The sequence below is a fragment of the Chrysemys picta genome, chromosome 24, assembly GCF_011386835.1.
Source record: "Chrysemys picta bellii isolate R12L10 chromosome 24, ASM1138683v2, whole genome shotgun sequence".
In the NCBI taxonomy this organism is placed as follows: domain Eukaryota; kingdom Metazoa; phylum Chordata; order Testudines; family Emydidae; genus Chrysemys; species Chrysemys picta.
The window spans coordinates 13,695,359-13,712,804 of NC_088814.1; the positions used below are offsets into that span (position 1 = coordinate 13,695,359).

The 17,446-nt window shown below is 52.6% G+C and overlaps 1 protein-coding gene across 2 annotated transcripts in view; it reads left to right on the forward strand.

Annotated features, from left to right (window-relative positions):
* LOC135977338 (rho GTPase-activating protein gacV-like) overlaps positions 1 to 17,446 on the forward strand; it is a 954,030-nt gene that overhangs the window by 808,620 nt on the left and 127,964 nt on the right. The gene's annotated exons all lie outside the window — the stretch shown is intronic.

The window sequence follows — 17,446 nt, forward strand, 5'->3', positions numbered from 1 at the left end:
TGAGCAGGGGGGTTGGACTAGATGACCTCCTGAAGTCCCTTCCAACCCTGGTATTCTATGTCACGTAAAAGAAAATTAATTTGAATTTAGACCTGGTGGTAAGTGCCAGATTGACAGCCCTAGGATACTTAGCCTTAGAACAGGCAGCACCGGAACAGGCTTCCCTTCCCTCACAGATTGCTACTTGTCTTTGCCCCTCCAACCTGATCCAAGGTGCTCAGATACTACAGAGATGAGTGTGGTATAAGAATCCGAATAGAATAGGGAGGGAGTTGAGCTCTCCAGTCCGTCTCAGCCCTGGAGCTGCTCTATCGAACACACAGTGTCCCGTCAGCAATAATTCAGAGCCCCTTACCCCCTGCTGCACTTGAACCTTCCCTTCCAGCTCTCGAGGCTGGAGGACATGAAGCTTTGGCCGCCACCACCACAAATGTTGTGTGAATGGGCAGGGAGATTCCAGTTTTACGCCTGGCTTGGCCTTGATGGCTAAGCTGTCATTAGTGGAATGAACAGTCTGAAAACAAACCACCATGGTACCGACAACAGTGTTGTTAACCTTTGTCAGGTGCCCATGAACCAGGGTATCTGATCTGCTCTAAATAATTCAGCGTGGGAGCTAAAGGGCAGACAGCAGCTGTGGGGCCTGCTGGGTGCCAGCCCTGCTCAGTCAGATCCCTGAGACGTCACTGCTTTCGCCCCTGGGTGCTGGAGTCTGTATTGAGATACACTAGAGGGTAGGGATCGGATACAGAGGGACCTAGACAAATTAGAGGATTGGGCCAAAAATAACCTGATGAGGTTCAACAAGGACAAGTGCAGAGTCCTGCACTTAGGACGGAAGAATCCCATGCACTGCTACAGACTAGGGACCGAATGGCTAGGCAGCAGTTCTGCAGAAAAGGACCTAGGGGTCACAGTGGACGAGAAGCTGGATATGAGTCAACAGTGTGCTCTTGTTGCCAAGAAGGGTAACGGCATTTTGGGCTGTATAAATAGGGGCATTGCCAGCAGATCGAGGAACGTGATCGTTCCCCTTTATTCGACATTGGTGAGGCCTCATCTAGAATACTGTGTCCAGTTTTGGGCCCCACACTACAAGAAGGATGTGGAAAAATTGGAAAGAGTCCAGCGGAGGGCAACAAAAATGATTAAGGGTCTGGAGCACATGACTTATGAAGAGAGGCTGAGGGAACTGGGATTGTTTAGTCTCCAGAAGAGAAAAATGAGGGGGGATTTGATAGCAGCCTTCAACTACCTGAAGGGGGGTTCCAAAGAGGGTGGAGTTCGGCTGTTCTCAGTGGTGGCAGATGACAGAACAAGGAGCAATGGTCTCAAGTTGCAGTGGGGGAGATCCAGGTTGGATATTAGGAAACACTATTTCACTAGGAGGGTGGTGAAGCACTGGAATGGGTTACCTAGGGAGGTGGTGGAGTCTCCTTCCTTGGAGGTTTTTAAGGCCTGGTTTGACAGAGCCCTGGCTGGGATGATTTAGTTGGGAATTGGTCCTGCTTTGAACAGGGGGTTGGACTAGATGACCTCTTGAGGTCCCTTCCAACCCTGATATTCTATGATTCTATGTGCCTCCTCCCTCCGCAGGCGCGTCAGCCGCCTCAGCCTGCCCCTCCCTTGTACCCTGCAGTGGCAGCAGCCGGCCAGGGAGTGCAGGGCCCTGAATTTGCTGGAGCCGGGGCACCACGGGCCCATATAAGTCACCACCCCTGGCAAGGTTCATCTCGTCTAACCCCTACCAAGATGCAGGACTTCGTGTGTCTAACCCACCCATCTTCTCTCTTCCGTCTGGGATCCCTTGACTGCAGTAGCTCCCCAGATGTCCTAGCTCTTCTCTTTCCCTTACATGCTTCACTTCTCTGGCCATTGGTTTGCTGCATCTCTGAGTCCTCTCTCTATATGCCCTGGCCCAGCAGCTAGTTACCCAGGCTACCCTCCCGTTGCCATCCCTGGGGGTATCCTGGGCTGTCAGGGCTGCAGGTTTTGGCCCATGGTCAGTGCAGGCGCTACGGCTGCTGCACACCTACGTGGTGACTCCTGCAGCCCATCGCCAAACTGCGGGGCCATATTCTGCAGGGTGGCCTCCCTGGCTGAGATTCTGGGAGCAGAGACACCCTGGATTCGAGAAGGAAAATGACCCCACCAGAACACACTGGAAATGGCTCCCAGAGACGTCCCAGTGACACCCAACTGTGCAGCCCTGGGGTTCTCTGGCAGAAGTTCTCCTGCTTCTTCATTGTCACCACGGGCAAGAGTCTGGCAGTGGGAATGGAGAGGGGGTGTCTGCAGGCAGAGCCTTCCATGGCTTTCTGGATGGGAGCCTGACAGAGCTTGTGCCCGTGGTGAAGGGCCCAGATTCAATCCCCACCCGTGCCCATGGGGTCTCTGTGGCCATGGGTTCACTTACCCATCACTGCAGGCTGTGCAGGAGGTGGAGGAGAACCTGGCCATGGAGGAGGCAGCCTCTCTGGGTCTGAGCAGCACCGGAGCTGGGGGAGCCGGACGGGAGCTTCTGGTACGGGAGGTTTCACATGCGGTCCATGGAGCTGGAGAGGACAGAGCTGGGCCCAGAGTCCGGGGGCAGCTCCTCAGTTAGTTCCTGTAAGACCCAAAGGAGAAGGTCAGATTCAGGCCCCACTGACCCCTGGGCACTTCCCAGAGAGGCTGCCCAGACCCAGCCAGCAGGATCCTCTGGCAACACAGCTGGGCCCTGTCCTCCCGATTCCCTCCTTCCCTTCCAACTTGGCCCTTGCCCAGCCTCTCGCAGCTGCCCCTTACCTTTGCACCCCCAGCATCAGCTTACCCTCCAGTCCCACAATTCCCCACCTGCCTCCAGCGCTTACGCCCAGAATTTCCTCTTCGCGGTGCCCAGACCTCAGCCCCAGGAATACTTGCTCTCTGCTGTCCCCTCCAGTGCCCTGCCCAGGGGAGCCCCCTCCTTGTCCGAGGTCTCCTGCCCTCCCGCCAGGTCCCCACAGCCGTCTCTCACTCATCTCTCACTCTCACCACTGTCTTCTCCACCAGGGCCGCTTTGGAGCAGAGTCATTCTAGGCTGTCTGGCCACCCTTCTGTGCGGTGAAGCACATCGGAGCGGGGGGTGGAGGGAGGCGATGCTTCATAGAGTTTCATAGAGCTTAAGGCCCGAAGGCACCATTGGATCATCTCATCTGACCTCCTGAATGTTCCAGGCCATTAAATTTCACCCACCTACAGTCTGAGTCTCTCACTGTAGGTCATTTTCTCCAGCTCTCAGGTCATTTGTGTGACTCTTTTCTGCACCCTCTCCAATTTAACACCATCCTTTAAAACACGGACACCAGAATTGGCTGTCACTATTCCATTATCTCTCTTACCAATGCTATAGAGAGAGGTAAGATCCCCCCCTGCTCCTACTCATTACTGCCCTATTTACGCATCTGGGCAAGGGGGACCTGGCCATGGAGGTGGAAGAGGACTTGGCCTTGCCCTCCTCCTCCTCCTCATCCAAGTCATCCTCTTCTGCTTTCTTGTCCATGACCACGTGCTCCATTCCTATGGCCAGGTCCTCCCCCTCCTCTTCTTCTTCCCCCTGCATCAGCACATCCTCCTCCTCCTCCATTCCTGGGTCCTCCTAGTCTATAGCCAGGTCCTCTACCTCCTCTTCTTCTTCCCACTGTATGGCCACATCCTCCTCCTCCTCCTCTGTGGCCAGGTCCTCTTCCTCCTGCTCCTTCTCCATGGCCAATTCCTAATCCTCTTCCACTTCCTTTTCCTCCATAGCCAGTACCTCCTCTTCCTTCTCTTCTTTCTCCTGCATGGCCACATCCTCGTCGTCCTCCATTACTGGGTCCTCTTCCTTCTCCTCCTCCTGGTCCAGGTCCTCCTTGTCCTCCTCTGTGGCCTGGGCCTTCTCCTCTTTCTCCTTAGGCAGGTGCTCCTCTTCCTGCTCCATGGCCAGATCCTTCTCTTCTTCCTTTTGCTCCATGATCAGATGTTCCTCCACCAGGGCCACGTCCTTCTCTTCCTCTTCCTTTACCTTCTTCTTCCTCCTCCTTCTTTGTGGTCAAGTCCTCTTCCTCGTCTATGGAGAGCTCCTCCTCCTCCTCTTCTGCTGACAAATTCTCCTCCTCTTCTGCAGACACGTTCTCCTCCTCTTCTTCCTCTTCTGCAGACAAGTTCTCCTCCTCCTCCTTCTCCACTGTGTCCAGGTCTTCCTCCTCCTCTGTGGTCATGTCCTCCCCCTCTTTTATGGCTAGGTCCTCCACCTCCTCCTCTTTTTCTGTGGTCAGGACTTCCTCTTCCTGCTTCTCCTCCTCCTCTGTCTCTAGGTCTTCCTCCTCTTCCTCTCCTTCTGTGGCCCGATCTCCATCCTCCTCTGCCTTTTCCTCAGGGGCAAGGTCCTTCTTCTCTGACTGGTCCGTGGGGATCTCTGCGTCAGAGAGACAAGGGCAGAGGGTGACTCTTGCTGGGGAGGGGGGAAGAGGAAGGACAGGGGTGTGAAGGGATAGGGAGAGAAGATTTAATGTTTCCCCCTCCCATGTAAGCACCCAAAGGCAGAGAAATCCCCACACTGCCCCTCCCACAGACCTCTCAGCCCCAGGGCCCCATGGCAGAGAGATCCCCACACTACCCCTCCCAGAGACCCTCAGCCCTATGGCCCCATGACAGATGGGGCCCTTCACTGTCCCATCCTTCCTGGGAGTTGCCCCAAAGCATCAGGGACTCACTTCCCAGCAGCTCCCCCCATGCCCCACTGCAGGGGGTGGCTCTGTGACTCCCGCTGACGCCATTGGGCTCACGTGGCTCAGGCCAGACCCCTGGGCTGGGATCCCCCCAATGACTCTGACAGAGTGACTGGGTGTTAATGGCCCCTTGCTCCTCCCCATGCCCAGGGAGTCTCCTCACCTGCAGTGGAGGAGCACTCGGCCTCCGTGTTGCAGGGAGCCTCCAGGGAGCGGCTACTCTCCCCTCCGGCACCAGTTGAGCTCCTGCCCTGGGGATGCCTCCTGCTGGCCCACGCGGCTGGGCTGAGGGCTGGCCTTCCAGCAGAAGCAAACCCAGAGCTGCCTTGCCTGGTTCCTCCCGTGGGCTGTGTCCTGCCTGCCCAGACTGAACTTGGGCCACCTCCATCTTGGCCTGGATGTCGTCTCTCTCCGCTCGGCACCAGCCCTGGGAGCTGGTTTCCTCCTGGTGAGCAAGGCCGAGCAGGTCCATCTCCTGGGGTGGCCAGGAGCTGCTTCCCATGCCATGGGGATGGAGGGGCAGCTCTCTGTCTGGGGATGCTGGCAGCTGCCCCCCTCTGGCTTCAGGGCCACCAGCGGAGCCTTTCTCCTGAGAATCCTCCTCAGTACATCCATCCTGGAACTGAGCAGGGAGCAGCCGTGAGTCTGGGGCAACGCAGCTTCTCGCCACTGGGCCTGTCTGCCCCCCAGCTGGGGCGACTCCCTCTCCTACCCACACTCCCCGGGGGCACCTGGACTGGGCTCTGCACACACTGGCAGGGCTCTCCCTGCAGGCTGCTCCCGAAGCTCCCCCGATGTTGGGACCCCCAGGGAATCTCATCCCTTAGAGCAATGGGGTCAGTGACAGAGACCTGTAGTCAGTCTGGACAAGCATCGTCCTCCTGTAGCCCCAGGCCACACACCCTCCCCGGCCTGAGAAGGAAGGGAACCCAGGTGTCCAGGCTTCACTCCTGAGCCAATGGCAACAGCAGACAGGTGCCCCCGTTCCTCAACCCCAGCTCAGCAGCTACCAGATCGGGGACACCCTGACATCAGCCCCCCACTCCTACCCCCGCTCTGCGCAGCAGACAGTGGGCAGGCAGCTTGGTGGGGGTGGCTCCATGGGGGCGGGTGCCAGGAGGTGGGAGCAGCAGTGGAGCATCGTGATGGGGGGAGGGGCACCTGTATTATTATTATTTGCACAGTAAAAAAACCAATAGTGCAATCTAGAAATTGAAGCATGAAGGGGCATACAAATGTTTAGCATAACTGGCACATAAATTCCTTGCAACGCCGGCTACACTAGTGCCATGCAAATGCCTGTTCTCACTGTCAGGTGATATTGTCAATAAGAAGTGGGCAGCATTATCTCCTGGAAATGTAAACAAACTTGTTGGTCCTGAACAAGAAGTAGGACTGAGTGGACTCGTGGGCTCTAAAGTTTTACATTGGTTTGTTTACGAGTGCAGTTATCTTAAAAAAAAATGTCTACATTTGTAAGTTGCACTTTCACTATAAAGAGATTGCACTGAGGTACTTGTATGAGGTGAATCGAAAAATACTATTTCTTTTATCTTTTTTATGGTGTAAATATTTGTAATAAAAAATAATAATATATGTTGAGCACTGTACACTTTGTATTCTGTTTCAGAGGGGTAGCCGTATTAGTCTGTATCCGCAAAAACAACAAGGAGTCCTTGTGGCACCTTAGAGACTAACACATTTATTTGGGTTTTAGCCCACGGAAGCTTATTCCAATTACATGTGTTAGTCTCTAAGGTGCCACAAGGACTCCTCGTTGTTTTTGTAGTCTCTGTTGTAACTGAAATCAATATATTTTAAACTATAAAAAAATCCACAAAAATATGGATAATACATTGAAATTACAATTGACAGCCCTAGTTATTGGCTTTGGATGGAGCCCAACAGGAAATCAGTAGTAGTTCTTTCCCAAACACCCACTCACTGTCCTTCTGAGCGCAGAGGGTTTAACATTCATTGTCTGATCCAGACTCACTACTGCTCAAACTGAGTTTGAGAAGTGTCTATCCCTTCACTGGATAGACGGGGAAACTGAGGTACAGAGACGGGAAGTGACCTGCCCAGGGCCCCACAGCAGGGCAGTGGCAGAGCCAGAAAGAGAAGCCAAAGCCCTGCAATCCCTGCCCTGAGGCCTGGCTCAAGGCTTTGCCCTGTTGCCTGCTGCTCAGTGGAGCTTCTTCCCTCAGGGGGATGGAACCTGGGTCCTTAGAATCATAGAATATCAGGGTTGGAAGGGACCTAAATCATCCCAGCCAGGGCTTTGTCAAGCCGGGCCTTAAAAACCTCTACGGAAGGAGATTCCACCACCTCCCTAGGGAACCCATTTCAGTGCTTCACCACCCTCTTAGTGAAATAGTGTTTCCTAATATCCAACTGAGACCTCCCCCACTGCAACTTGAGACCATTGCTTCTTGCTCTGTCATCTACCACCACTGAGAACAGCCGAGCTCCATCCTCTTTGGAACCCCCCTTCAGGTAGTTGAAGGCTGCTAGCCAATCCCCCCTCACTTTTCTCCTCTGCAGACTAAATAAGCCCAGTTCCCTCAGCCTCTCCTCATAAATCATGTGCTCTGGCCCCCTGATCATTTTCATTGCCCTCCACTGGGCTCTCTCCAATGTGTCCACATCCTTTCTGTAGTATGGGGGGGGGTCCAAAACTGGATGCAATACTCCAGATGTGGCCTCACCAACGTCGAATAGAGGGGAATGATCACGTCCCTTGAGCTGCTGGCAATGCTCCTACTAATGCAGCCCAATATGCCGTTAGCCTTCTTGGCAACAAGGGCACACTGCTGATGCGTATCTAGCTTCTCATCCACTGTAATCCCCAGGTCCTTTTCTGCAGAACTGCTGCTTAGCCAGTCGGTCCCCAGCCTGTAGCGGTGCATGGGATTCTTCCCTCCGAAGTGCAGGACTCTCTTGGCACCTGCAGACTCCACCCCAAGAGGCCCCTCCTAGCGCCTGAGTCACAAGGGCTGCTGTGCCCTGGGGAAGTGTTTAGTGCCCAATAACAGACGAGGATCCTCGTCCAGGCACAAGGGGTACAAATCTATCACAATCCCCCCAGGAACAACACAACAAGTGAGGGAGCTTATTGGGCAGAGGGAAGAAAGGCCTGGGGCTAAGGAAAGAACAGGAGCAACTAGACTAATAACCCATCAACAATAACAGCATTTACAAGGGGCCCGACCCCCCACAACCAGCTCCCTCCCAGCCCCTGTGCAGCAGAATGGGAGTTGAGTATCAGTTCTCTAGGGGCTGATGCTGCCCTGTACTCCTTGGCCGGCTTGAAATTCACAAGGAAAACAAGCACACGTGGGGATCTTTACCAGGTCTTCAGTCTCAGTGTCAGTGGGCACCTCCCAGGCTGTGCTGCGCCTCCCTCCGCTCCACTCCACCAACAGCCAACAACCGACTGTAAACCGAGCCCTTTGTCTCCGAGCGCTGGCTTCTGATTGGCTCTGGTGGTCGCTTCCCCGCGTGTTCCGTCTCCGCCCGGCATTCCGGGCATTCTGGGAAGCGGGATCCTGAGTTCCGCAGCCATTGCAGTGGTGGATTAACGCACAGGGGGCCCATGCCCAGGGGCCTCGGGCAACTTGGGGGGCCCATGCCCAGGGGCCTCGGGCAACTTGGGCGGCCCTGGGAAAATCTCATGATGCTCGGGCCGGATGATTTCGCTGCTGATTTTCCCCACAGAAATGTTTGTAATCAAAATCACTATATATATGGGGTTTCTACTGAAAGTTAACTTGACTGCGTTCGATTATACAAACTGGGAATGTAATCAGGGTACAGTATTATAAAAAATAATTAAAGCAGTGCAAGGGATATTAGGCAAAAAAGAATTTGCGTGTGTAAATATTTGTGTGTAATTATGTAAGGTTTTAAGGACCTAAACCACACTCATGGTTTGTAAAATCCTGTTTGTAGGTTTGAGATAAATTAGGTTTGTTTTGTTCTGTTTTGAAATAAAAAAATAATGGCACCAAAACTCCATTTCAATCTCACATCCAAAGTTCCCTGCTGCAGCTCTGCAGGCTGGAGCCTGCACCTCCCGTGACAGGCAGGGGCTGGTGCAGAGCGTGGCAGGGCAGGGAGACAACATCTCCCACAACAGCTGGGCCCTTTCACAGCAAGGGCGGCACCTCCCCACGGTAGCACGGACCCCACCTACTCCTCTTGCTTTCTCCTGACAACAGCACCACCCTTCCCGGCACCAACTCATGGCAACTTCTGCTTCCGGACTCGCACCGGAAATGGGAAGTCTGGGCCAGGCCTTGCAGTGGCTGATGGGAGATGGAGGCAGGAGACACCACATCTCCCATGGTGTCACGGGGCCCAGGCGTGGCTGAGGGGAGATAGAGCCCTGGTGAGACGCTACATCAATATCTTCATCAACGATGTAGATCATGGCATAGAGAGTGCACTTATAAAGCTCGCGGACGATACCAAGCTGGGAGGGGTTGCAAGTGCTTTGGAGGATAAGATTTAACTTCAAAATGATCTGGACTAACTGGAGAAATGGTCTGAAGTAAACAGGATGGAATTCAATAAGGACAAATGCAAAGTGCTCCACTTAGGAAGGAGCAATCAGTTGCCCACATACAGAATGGGAATTGACTGCCTAGGAAGGAGTCCTGCGGAAAGGGATCTCGGGGGGTCATAGTGGATCACAAGCTAAATATGAGTTAACAGTGTAACGCTGTTGCAAAAAAAGCGAACATCAGTCTGGGATGTATTAGCAGGAGTATTGTAAGCAAGACACGAGAAGTAATTCTTCCGCTCTACTCCGCGCTGATTACGTGTCAACTGGAGCATTGTATCCAGTTCTGGGCGCCACACTGCAGGAAAGATGTGGACAAATTGGCGAAAGTCCAGAGAAGAGCAACAAAAATGATTAAAGGTCTAGAAAACATGAGCTTTGAGGGAAGATTGAAAAAACTGGGTTTGTTTAGTCTGGAGAAGAGAAGACTGAGAGGCGACATAACAACAGTTTTCAAGTACCTAAAAGGTTGTTACAAGGAGGAGGGAGAAAAATTGTTCTTCTTAACCTCTGAGGATAGTACAAGAAGCAAGGGGCTTAAATTGCAGCAAGGGAGGTTTAGGTTGGACATTAGGAAAAACTTCCTAACTGTCAGGATGGTTAAGCTCTGGAATAAATTGCCTAAGGAGGTTGTGGAATCTCCATCCTTGGGGAGTTTGAAGAGAGGGTTGGACAAACACCTGTCAGGGCTGGTCTAGATAATACTTCGTCCTGCCTTGAGTGCAGGGGACTGGACTAGAGACCTCACGAGGTCCCTTCCAGTTCTACGATTCTATCTCCCAGCATGCATTGCTTCACTCTTCTCTCCCCTCCCACCCCGCTTCTCCTTGCAGGGGCAGCCTCAACCTCGTGACTGAGTTTGTGGCCCCAGGTTTCCCCTCCCCTCCTCAGAGCAGGCCCCCCAGGCTCCATAGGGTTTGCAGGTGAGGAGCCCCCCCAGGGTTGGGGTCGGGCTCAGGGTCCTGGGGAGGTTTGGCAGGTGAAGGGACCTGGGGGGTGTTGCCTGGGGGGGTTGGAGAACAGCAGCGAAGGGGAAGTTGGACACTTGCAGAATGGAAGACAGGGAGACAAGGCAAGTGAGGTGATACCTGTTACTGGACCAGCTTTGGAGCCACACAGGGTCTTCTTCACGTCGGGGAAAGGTGCTCAGCGCGTCACACGTACATAAAGGTGGAGCGCTCAGCCTCGAGTTCCAGCTATTCCCTACTTCCTGGAACAGAGGGGGCCTGTCCCCACTGGCCTATAAACAGCCCCACTGTGTAACCCAGAGGTGGCTGCATCTTAGCACCAAGACACCAACGGTCACTGCTCTAGTGGAGATGGTACACACAGGCCACTGCCCCACGTGGCTACCAGAGGTCACAGACTGGGCACTGGTTGGGGGGATACACGCAGGGCACTGCTGCACCTGGACACCAGGGGGCACTGCTGCAATGGTGGTGGTAGGGGAATGAAACAGGCCACTGCCTGAAGTGGCCACTACCACAATGGTGTGTGTGTGGGGGGGAGGGAGATACCAAGAGGGCACTGCCACACCAGGAGGTCACTGCTCCAATCACTAGAGATACACATCGGGTAGTGCCCCAACTGGCCAATAGGGGGCACTGTGTCAGACAGAGAGAGAGAGGGAGGGAGGGGGATGTGTGTGTGGAGAGAAGAGGAAATCAAAGGCCACTGCCTCACGTAGCCCCCGGGGTCACTACCCAAATAGGACACACACACACACACACACACACACACGGCACTGCCCCAGCTGGCCAGCAGGGGTCACTGCCCCAGTTGGGGGATACACATCCCACGGGGATGCAGGGATCAGTGCCTGCCATACCTGGCACAGAGGGTGAGGGGGGGCTACACACAGGGCACTGCCCCACGTGGCCAACAGGGCACATCCCTAGTGGAGAGTGACGCACACCAGGAGCAGGGCTCACGGCCACAATGGGGTTGGAAGATACGCAGGCACTGCCTGACACCCAGGCCCCTGCCCCCTTGGGGAAAGTGAAGAACATACCTAGGGCACCGACTCCTCTGGCTACCAGTGGCCACTGCCCCAGTGCAGGGGCTGGGGTGTGTAAATACACACAGGGGACAGCCCCGCCTGGGCAACACGTTTCACTGAGATGAGTGTGGGATACGCAGAGGGCACTGCCCCAATGGCTGATATACATACCGGGCCCTGCCTCACCCAGCCACCAACCGTCACAGGCGCAATGGTAGTGGTGGGGTCACATAGGCAACTGTCATCAGTGGCCACCAGGGGTCGCCGCAGCAACAATAAGGGGAATACATGCCAGGCATTGCCGCACCTGGCCACCAGGGGTCACTGTTCCAACAAGAAGGCACTGACAGGGCACTCCCGTGCCTGGCCAGCAGGGATCACTATCACAGTGTTGCGGGGAAGATACACATATGGCACTATCCCATCTGGGCAGCAGGGGGCACTGCACCCTGACACCTACCCACACATACCCCTGGTGAGCATGTGGGTTCCTGGATGTTATTCTGCACTTTCAGAAATGAGGCAAAGGCTAATTTTACTAAAATTTCTGCTGAAGAAAGCTCTAAGTTACAACCCTACATTGCCAAGCACCTGCCCAAAGCCAGAGCAGTGTCCCTGCTGCCAGCAGAGACCCCAGAACACAGCCCCAAAGGGGAAGAAGCTTTTAGGCCAAGCAGTGACAGACTCTGGGGAGGGGCTATGGGGAAGCAGAGAAAGAGCAACTAACCACAGTGGGGAACGGACTCCGCTAGGACATCAAACCAACTCCAGCCAGGCTGGATACCAGCAATTCGGGGCTGGAGCAGCTCCAGCCAGGCTGGGCAGGGGCAGGTGACCTCGGTCTCTGTGCTGAGCAGGCTGCTTTGGCTGCGAGGAGGGACAAGGAACCCCCGGCCAGGGTCTTGCTGCCCAAGGGGGGGTGAGATCTGTGGCAATCTCTGGAGTAGCTGGGTCAGCAGCCGTGAGCCCCACGCTTGTCCCTGCCCGAGCTCTCCAGGAGCACATTACGCCCAGCTGTACGCACTGGATGTAGGCACCAGTGTAATGCTACAGAGCCACTCTCTGTTGAGTGCTGCCTGCGAGAGACAGGGGTGGAGTCCTCTTCTTCGGATGCATATAGAGTGGCACATATATTGAGGAGATACAGATTTTTTTCCTCTTACTTAATTGGCCTCTCAGAGTTAGTAAGACAACTTCCACCTGTTCATGCTCTCTGTATGTGTGTATATATATCTCCTCAATATATGTGCCACTCTATATGCATCCGAAGAAGTGGGCAGTAGCCCACGAAAGCTTATGCTCTAATAAATTTGTTAATCTCTAAGGTGCCACAAGTACTCCTGTTCTTTTTGCGGATACAGACTAACACGGCTGCTACTCTGAAACCTGTAGTGTCACTGTTCAGCAAGAGGGGTGAGGGGGTCAGTGCTCCGGGCTTCAGCTACTGGGGTGACAGCTCCTCCCCCAATGCACTGGCCCCCAGACCCTCTCACCTGCTCCACCAGAGCGAACCTCAGTCCAGCGAGTCCCGCTGCAGCTCGCAGACCCCTCAGTACAGCCCCACCGTCACCTGGTCCTGCTCGGGCAACTGTCAGGCCTCTTGAATTCAAGCTTGTAAACTACTCTGTGACTCCACAGGTACAATGTGAGATATTCTGTACATGCAAAGTATCAGTCCTTTGTGCATCCCCTCCCAGAAATCAAAATTCCTAGAGATTTTGGCTGAGTCTCTCAGTGTTGCTAATGGTACCAGCCTCTGTCTGTATGTCTATGTGTGTGTGTGTATGTATGCATAAGTTTATTGTGATGTCATGTGTGACAAGAGCAAAGACCGTTCTGGTTCAGCATTCTTGCCCTGCCTTCAGTCTGCCAACTTGCTTGGTTGGCAACGGCTGGTGAACCCAGGAGCTGATAGATGCGTACTATCCATCTGTCAACAACTTCTTGAATCAGCTATTTCCACAGGTTTTCGAAAGAAGATGAGATTTTACCAAAGGTAATTCCCAGATTCTTTTCCTGCTCCTTAGATCACACATGACAGGTTGGTGCCTCCTTCATAGATTCATAGATTCTAGGACTGGAAGGGACCTCGAGAGGTCATTGAGTCCAATCCCCTGCCCTCATGTCAGGACCAAATACTGTCTAGACCATCCCGGATAGATATTTATCTAACCTACTCTTAAATATCTCCAGAGATGGAGATTCCACAACCTCCCTAGGCAGTTTATTCCAGTCTTTACTGAACAAGTTTTCTCTCTCCTCCTTATGAGACACCCTTTTAGACACCTGAAAACTGCTATCACGTCCTCTCTCAGTCTTCTCTTTTCCAAACTAAACAAATCCAATTCTTTCAGCCTTCCTTCATAGGTCATGTTCTCAAGACCTTTAATCATTCTTGTTGCTCTTCTCTGGACCCTCTCCAATTTCTCCACATCTTCCTTGAAATGTGGTGCCCAAAACTGGACACAATACTCCAGTTGAGACCTAACCAACGCAGAGTAGAGCGGAAGAATGACTTCTCATGTCTTGCTCACAACACACCTGTTAATGCATCACAGAATCATGTTTGCTTTTTTCGCAACAGCATCACACTGTTGACTCATATTTAGCTTGTGGTCCACTATAACACCTAGATCCCTTTCTGCCATACTCCTTCCTAGACAGTCTCTTTCCATTCTGTATGCGTGAAACTGATTGTTCCTTCCTAAGTGGAGCACTTTGCATTTGTCTTTGTTAAACTTCATCTTGTTTACCTCAGACCATTTCTCCAATTTGTCCAGATCTTTTTGAATTATGACTCTATCCTCCAAAGCAGTTGCAATCCCTCCCAGTTTGGTATCATCTGCAAATTTAATAAGCGTACTTTCTATGCCAATATCTAAGTCGTCGATGAAGATATTGAACAGAGCCGGTCCCAAAACAGATCCCTGCGGAACCCCACTTGTTATACCTTTCCAGCAGGATTGGGAACCATTAATAACTACTCTCTGAGTACTGTTATCCAGGCAGTTATGCACCCACCTTATAGTAGCCCCATCTAAGTTGTATTTGCCTAATTTATCGATAAGAATATCATGCGAGACCCTATCAAATGCCTTACTGAAGTCTAGGTATACCACATCCACCCCTTCTCCCTTATCCACAAGACTCGTTATCCTATCAAAGAAAGCTATCAGATTGGTTTGACATGATTTGTTCTTTACAAATCCATGCTGGCTATTCCCTATCACATTACCACCTTCCAAGTGTTTGCAGATGATTTCCTTGATTACTTGATCTTCCCTGGCACAGAAGTTAAACTAACTGGTCTGTAATTTCCTGGGCTGTTTTTATTTCCCTTTTTATAGATGGGCACAATATTTGCCCTTTTCCAGTCCTCAGGAATCTCTCCTGTCTCCCATGATTTTCCAAAGATAATAGTGAGAGGCTCAGATACCTCCTCTATTAGCTCCTTGAGTATTCTAGGATACATTTCATCAGGCCCTGGTGACTTACAGGCATCTAACTTTTCTAAGTGATTTTTAACTTGTTCTTTTTTTATTTTCTCTTCTAAACCTACCCCCTTCCCATTAGCATTCACTATGTTAGTCATTCCTTCAGACTTCTCGGTGAAGACCAAAACAAAGAAGTCATTAAGCATCTCTGCCATTTCCAAGTTTCCTGTTACTGTTTCTCCCTCCTCACTGAGCAGTGGGCCTACCCTGTCCTTGGTCTTCCTCTTGCTTCTAATGTATTGTGGAAGCAGAGAAAGAAGGACAGGAAGGGGATTGCAATGCCTGACCGTTTGTTAGCAAGAGTTAGGCTAACTGTAACCCTAATAACGCGAGATTTGTAGAAGCGAGGATTGTGTGAGGCGAGTGGGCAAGAACTGTGTTGCGACCTTGTGTAGATAATATTGTATGTAGACTAGAGTCTAAACAAGTGAGGAAAATAAGATATCAGGATGACCTATGTATAAACAAAATGCAGCTGTTGCTCATTATTGTCTGTAACAAAAGGTATAAATGCTTGCTGTAATTGTTTACCTGAGAGAGACCTGCCTAGGAGGGGGAGACCCTGTGTCCTAGTGCACTCTCTCCCTCTATGCAATTGATAGAGAGAAAATAAAGTATCTGACTTTGCTGTACCCAACCAAAGAGTGAGAACTGTGTTTTTCTCCGACAGTATTGATAGAAAGTCTTCTTGTTTCCCTTTATCCCCGTAGCCAGTTTGAGCTCATTTTGTGCCTTTGCCTTTCTAATCTTGCCCCTGCATTCCTGTGTTGTTTGCCTATATTTATCCTTTGTAATCTGTCCTAGTTTCCATTTTTTATATGATTCCTTTTATTTTTTAGATCATGTGAGATCTCGTGGTTAAGCCAAGGAGGTCTTTTGCCACATTTCCTACCTTTCCTACTCAGCGGAATAGCTTGCTTTTGGGCCCTTAATAGTGTCCCTTTGAAAAACTGCCAACTCTCCTCAGTTGTTTTTCCCCTCGGTTTTGATTCCCATGGGACCTTACCTATCAACTCTCTGAGCTTACCAAAATCCGCCTTCCTGAAATCCATTGTCTCTATTTTGCTGTACTCCCTTCTACCCTTCCTTAGAACTGTGAACTCTATGATTTCATGACCCTCCCCGTCTACAACAATCCTCCCCAGTAGCTCCCCCAAAATCCCCTTCCTGAGCTGGATCCACCACAGCCATTTCCCTTCCCCGGCCCCTAGGAAGATGGGACGGTCTGGAGCAAAATGGGGTCATTATTCTGCAGCCTGTCAGGGCGAGAAGGGAAGTTTGTGAGGTTTCTGAATGAGTGTTAGTCCATTTCACACCCCGATTCCCCCAGGCTCTGTCCCTGTAGACAGACACTCTAGACTCTGCCCTGCTGGGAGAAGCCTCAGTGACGTTATTACAGCACAGACCCGACCTCTCCCCCGGGACTAAACCCACCAGATGCTATTACACTCTCCCAGGAAAAGAGTCTCTGAGCCAAACGCCAGAAAAGAGCAGAATCAAAGGAGCCGCTTTGGGGGATCCCCGACACTGTCCCCAGAACAGCCCATTCCCTCAGCAGCGCAGGGACCAGGCAGAGGCAGGAACTGGCTTTTCCTCTCTCTGCCCCTCACCTCTCCCAGGAAAGTCACTGCCCCGGGAGGCTGCAGGGAATGGAGCTGGGCAAGGCTGGGTATCCGGAACCTCCCTCCCCACTGATTGCTCCAGCTGCCCCGTCCAGTCTCTCCCCTCTCCCTTCTGCACAAAGAGCCGGTCACTGTCCTGCATTCCCGTGGGCGTTTCCTCGCCAATAGCTACAGCCACTGCTAACGGGGTGAGCCTGGGGGCGCTGGGCAGCAGCTCTGAGCCGCGCAGAAACTCCGGGGCAGGGATGGGGCGAGCAGGAGCCATTTCTGCAGAGACACTTTCCAGCCTGGGCCCAGGACTTACCCCAGATCTCTTGTATCACCTGCAGTCTCTGGCTGAGGGGCTGATGCCAGCAGAGCCCAGGGGGATGGGGGGAGGGTGTAAACTATTTCCCTGAATCCAGTCTCCTTCGGCAGCTCAGTCACCATTTCAGCTAGAGCAGAGCTGCGGTACCTGGGCACTGGGCCATCCGGGGCCTTTAACACCACAGCCCTGGGGAGGTGGTGCTGAGATGGACCACCCAGTGAGCAACACAAGTCCTTCTACCCTCCACCACACCCTAGTTTGGAACTGCTGCTGATGGCTCCCCCCATCCGTGGTAACTTTTATCCCCTCTGCCTCCCTCTATCTGGGGGTTTTCCCTTCTGCACCTACCTGGCAGGGCAGGCCGCCCCCCCCCCCATCTAAACCCCTAATCTTGTCCCAGTTTTGTCCCCTCTGCCCATCCCTCCCCTCCGATTTCCCCCCTTCAGGGGGATTTTCCCTTCCCAAAGGTCTACTAGCCCAGTGTCCTGTCTGCCAACAGTGACCAGTGCCAGGTGCCCCAGAGGGAATGAACAGATAGGAATCATCCAGTGACCCATTCCCTGTCGCCCAATTCCCAGCTTCTGACAGACAGAGGCTAGGGACACATCTCTGCCCATCCCGGCTAAGCCATTGATAGACCTGTCCTCCATGAACCCATCTAGTTCCCCTTTGATCACATGACCCTGCTCAGGAACAGTGAAGTTGCAAGTTCTAATAGGAAACAGCTTCT